Source organism: Benincasa hispida, chromosome 5 (assembly GCF_027475165.1).
Source record: "Benincasa hispida cultivar pf3 chromosome 5, pf3_genome.v1.1, whole genome shotgun sequence".
NCBI classification, from domain to species: domain Eukaryota; kingdom Viridiplantae; phylum Streptophyta; class Magnoliopsida; order Cucurbitales; family Cucurbitaceae; genus Benincasa; species Benincasa hispida.
The window spans coordinates 58,037,124-58,043,123 of NC_143482.1; positions in this window are offsets into that span (position 1 = coordinate 58,037,124).

Genomic DNA, 6,000 nt, shown 5'->3' on the forward strand with positions numbered 1-6,000 from the left:
AAAAAACTCACACTTTACTCATACGTAATTAATTTACATGAGTATATAATTAAATAAATAAGTAATTAAGGCGCAGCGAGACGGGGATAGGGAATATAATCCTTATATTCATCCTCCTTTAACCATCGTAGAGAAAAATATCCTCATTCTCTCCCATTCTCTGTCTATTTGGAGATTCTTCCCCCATTTGAGATGAATTTTTATAGGTTAAATGAATATCTCTAACGTGATGTGATGTGGTGATTGGAGGAGTTCTCGGGCACGAAATAAAAACAAAGGGAGGCTTGTGATTGAGAGTGAGTTGCTAGGAGTTCTTTTTTTAAGGAACATAAAGTTTGTTGGGGAAAGGGGGATTATGTTGCATTTAAAAGAAAACCTTTTTTTTTTCTTCAACAAGGTCAAACGCCAAAAGTTCTATTCTCTAGCCCAATTAAGTCCAATATTTAATTACCAATCCACAATTCCATTTATTCCAAGTTAATCCAAATTACTTAACTGAGATGATATCTAAGTTTAAACTTTAGTCGACAAAAATTAACTACATCTAAAAATGCAAGACATTACAATCTTCCCATGTTAAGAACTTTTGTCCTTGAAACTTAGGTTATCAAACAACTCTAGATACTTAGCTTCGATCTCATATCCTTTTTCCTACAATTGCATTTTCAATTATCTAATTGCACCAAAACACTTTTTCTCAAAATATTAATTCATACCTTCAAATTCTATTTTAGGCACAAGTACTGACACACCATTTTTTAACAATGACGCACAAAAAAGTCACACGTTGTAGACAAAACTTCCGAAACAACAAGATAGATTGCTCTAACACTCAAGTTCTCACTTAACTAGTGCAATTGTTTAAAATCAAGTCCCTTAAGAGGACTCTGCTATGTCTCTCCTCAGTATGAAGATATGGAACAACAAGGCCGATCTACCCTACAAAACCTCAAAGTGCCTAACAAATCTCGAATGGCTGCCCTTCTTTTCGGACCTCAAAACGCCCCCATAGGCACTACTCTCAAGAACCTTTTATCACCCAAATCCAAGACTATTATCATTATAATATAATATTAAAGACTTTCGTTTTTATTTTGAGAAACAGATTCTCATGTTAAGACTGAGTTTCAGAACCATCAATTTAAGGTCTAAGACACCGAATAGTAAGAAGAGTTCTAATTCTAAAATTGAGAGAGAGAAAAAAAAAAAAAAGAAGAAAGAAATCATACATTTTATTGGCTTAAAAAATGTTAAATGAAATATACATCATCATATGTACAACATGGTTGGAAGAATAGTATGTTGATGAGCTACCAGAATCCAGAGGCTTATTATTATTGCCAGGCACCGTAGGATTGGATGGTAATGAAATTTCCTTTAAAATAGAATTGGTTAGAGGAAGTTAAAGAGATTGCTAAAAAAAAATGTTGTGTTTAGTGCAAGAACACATGATAAAATAAAATAGAATTTATACATGTAAGTCCACATGTACAACTCATTATTTTTAAATATGAAAGAGACTTCCAGAGAAATGAAAGAATATATATGGAAACACAAAAACAATAACAAAATTATTTCAAATAGTAAAACGGTTGAAAATATTTATAAGATATAGTCAAATTTTATAACAATCAATGATAGATGCTAATAGACTTCTATCAATGTCTATCAATATCACTGCTAGATACTTATAGAAGTCCATCAATGTCTATCAGCGTCTATCATTGATAGTTTTAAAATTTTGCTATATTTTATTTTTATTTTATTTTAAAAAACAGCCCAAAACAATAAGTCCCAACATATATAAAAATTAATAAATTAAAAAAAAAAAATAGTTTGAAGAACTTTGGAAAATTGTGAAAAATAGCATGTAAAAATAAATAAATTATACATGTAATTTCATGCCAACAGAGTCTTTCCTGAAAAAGCTTTTAAAATTGGTGAAAAATAGCATGTTTAGGTTTTCACCTTATAATCTAGCACGCTTTCTCAAAACTCGTAAAAGTAGTTTTTCTCGATCCATCTCGAACAAGATCAACCACCAAGAATTAATTTTAAAAAATCAATTTTTTTTAACTTATCGATTGTTTTGGGCCTTCTCGGTACATTCACCTTATTACAAATAGAGATTTTCTATTTTTTTGTAATCTTCCCAAATCTTATACTATTTTCGAATTTTTTCCAAATTCGGTTATGTTTACTAAATATTATATCAAATTATTACGTAACTTTTCACATATTTAGCATAATTTATGTTTTCACAATTTTATGAATTTCCAAAATTCCAAATGGGTTTTCCAATTTTCAAATTAGATTTTCCAAATTAATTCAACATTTTTAAATTTTGAAAAAGATCAAAATTTTTGAAATATTGAATAAGATTTGGGATATATATAGAATTTTGGTGTTAATCATGTCCAAGATTTCACCGAAAAAGTTCAAATATATGAATTTCGGTGTTAGTTATGCTTGGGATTTCACCGAGAAAGCTCAAATATATAGAATATCGATGTTATTTTGTCCGAGATTCGCACCAAGATGCACATAATCTTGGTGTATAATTTGGCGAGATGACCGAGAAAGCCTCAAACAATCTTGGAAAAAGTTGATTTTTTAAATAAAATCTCGTAGTCGATGTCGTCCAAGATGGATTGAGAAAAACTATTTTTACGAGTTTTAAAAAAAATGCTAGTTTTGTAAGGTAAAAACTTAAACGTGTTATTTTTGACAAATTTTCAAAAACGTTTTTCTAATTTATTTTGTTTTTTTATTTGGTAATTATTATAGTTTTTTTATTTTTTAAAAAATTAAGTCTATTTCTTCTTTGATGATTCACATCTTCCCCCAAGTAAAATAATTGAATTCTTACCCAAATTTCAAAAATAAAACTAACTTTTTAGGCTCCGTTTGGTAACTATTTTGTTTGTTGTTTTTGTTTTTTAAAATTAAGTCAATATTATCCACGTTTTTTACCATGATTTTTAAAGTACAATGATTGAATTCTGAGCCAAATTCAAAAAACAAAAACAACATTTTGAAACCTACTTTTTTTAGTTCTCAAAATTTGGCTTGGTTTTGTAAACTATTGGTAAAAAAAGTAGATAAGAAATAAAGAATTTGGAGGTGAAAACAGTATTTATAGACTTAATTTTCAAAAATAAAATCGCTATCAAACGAGGTCCTAAAAAAAAATAATTTATAATAGGACTTCAAGTTTAAGTTATGCTTATTTTGGTTGAAAAATTCAAAGGCTGAGATCATTACCGTTGATCGTTATTTTCGATTTCTTCTAAAGGACATTCCTCAATTAATCAATTAAAGGTAATTGTGTCTCTCCGTCATTCCCTACCATAGAAAAAAAAAATTGGAGAAACCAACATATTTTCATTTTGCAAGTTCTTATTTTTTGAAAGATTGTTTGAGAATGTTGTTGGGGTTAAGGTAGCATAAGTTTTAAGAAAATTGTGTTTTAGGTGGAGGTTTAGGAAGTGTCGGTTTAAAAAGTTTGTGTTTGGAGGGTAGACTTAAACATAATTAAATTATTTTATTTAATTACTAAAAATAATTACATAAATACATTACGTAAAATATTAATAATTAAATGCTATATTAAATAGTTATATCAAATAACTCAATAGTTTTCGAAAACTGAATCTCAAATTGTCTACCGAATACAGTTTGTTGAATCTGAAAACATAAAACAAAATCTAAATTACCAACCAAGTAGAAGTCTGATTTCCATTCATAATGGATTACAAATGAATTCCATTGTTTGGTACGGTAGAAAATGGAATGATTTTAAAATTCGAAGTAATTTCAAATCTCATTTTACTTTCATAAGTGTATCTAAATAAAACATAATGAAAAGTTTATATTGATACAATTATGAAACCAATTATGAAATTTCAGGGTTTAAATTAATACACTTATAAAAGTTTTGGGTCTAAATTGATACAATTATTAGTTTGAGGTTTAAATTGATACAACTCTCAAAGTTCAGGGTTTAAATCGATACAATTATAAGTTTATGGTTTAAATTAATTCAACACACAAAGTTTAGGGGTATAAATTAATATTTTCCCTAAAAATAATCGCATTGTTATACAAATTTAATTTATCTTTGAAATAAAACACACTTATAAATTTCTAATTGGAATGTATGTAAATGGAGAAGGAAAACATCTACAAAATCATATGCTTTTATGTTGCTACCATATGACATGATTCTACCTAGAGATGTCCAATTTTTCCATGGGGACGGGGATTCCCCGATTAGGCGGGGAATGGGGGAGGGAGTAGAGGAAAAAATTTCCCCGTGAGCTAAACGGTAACAGAGACAGTCCCCGGCCCCGGCCCCGACCTCGCCCCAATTAGCTTTTACATATTTATTTAGTATAGTTATTTAATGTTATGTTATTATTATTATTATATAAATAAGACATTTAAATTTCAAATTTGATTATTAGATTAAGTATGTGAATAATTTGATTTATATTTATTTCTTCCTACTAAAAAAATAATTAGCTTTTTTAGGCCAAAATTTAAGTAATTTAAACTAACCCTAATAAACAATTTAGTGATAAAGTTAATTATTTAATTAAAATTTTTCTACATTAATGATTTAAATTTATTGGCTTTTTACCAAAAAAAAAAAGAAAAAAGAAAAAAGAAAAAATTCCCCGAACCCAATCCCCACGAATTCCCCGCGGGAAATCTCCGCCCCGATCCCGTGGAGAATTTCATGGAAATAGGGAATGAAATAGGGAACAGGGACGAAAATGAAAAATGACATTTTGACTCCGTTCCGCCCCATAGACATCTTTAATTCTATCGAAGAGCATCTCATGTGCCACCAACACTCATTGAAAGTTGATGTTTTACCCAATACGGCTTGCCAAAAGGCTTTTTTTTCATTATTATTACTTTGTTTAACTTTTTTTAGTTTTATATTTTAACAATTGTTAGCAATATTGTAAGCTTGGCAAACTAAATATTGTCGAATGTCGTTAATAATGATTTTAAAATTAACAATAAAAAAACTGGAATATGAGATTTTTTTTTTACAATATTATTCTTAGTTCTAAAAAATTATATAAATTGACCTTATTAAATTGTTGTAAAATTTAAAAATTTCATTTATAGTTTTGATTTTTCTTGTTGAGATTGAAATTGATGCATGTGATTTATCGTTCAGTATTTTACAAGTAGTTTTTACCATACGCGATGCACATTTATGTATCAATTACATATGTTTCCCATAAATAATAAATTAATTTTATAAATAATTTAAATTAGTATATCTAAAATTTATAAATAACTAATTAAAATTGTATATTTAACATTTTATGAATATTAAATAATATTTTTAAAAGAGTTGTTTAATAAATTTAAAATATGCACGTGTATCATGGTAACATACTAGTGTATCTTTGTGTTTCTAAACTTAAAAGAAAGTAGGAAAATTACAATAGATAACAAAAAAACATAAGGTTAATTCACAAACACAGCAATGGTTTCTAAAATTGAAAATATAGCAAAAAAATTTAGACTTAATTCCCAATTTTTTTTATTATTATTATGATTTGGCCCTCATCTGTGAATCAATATGTATATCCGATATATTTTATATTTTGGTATATAAGTTAACTTATATATTTTTTATTTGGTATATCAATCAATCGATATATATTATTTAAATAATATCATTTATACAATTGATATATTACAATTTTAATTGTGTCATGGTCGATGTTGTTTGTTCGATTATGGTAAATATTATTTTTATTTTTTTTCATTTTGATATAAAGTTACTCTCATCCAATTAGTTCAATTAATTTGATGTTAATGGTATATGTTAATGTATTAGTTTTGTCCAATGATATACCAAATATAAATTATATGAGTTAATTTGTTTTACTTTCAATTTTTTTTATATGATTTCTATGGTATATATGTTTTAGTATATCAATTGTATAATAAATATTTCATTTTTCATATATT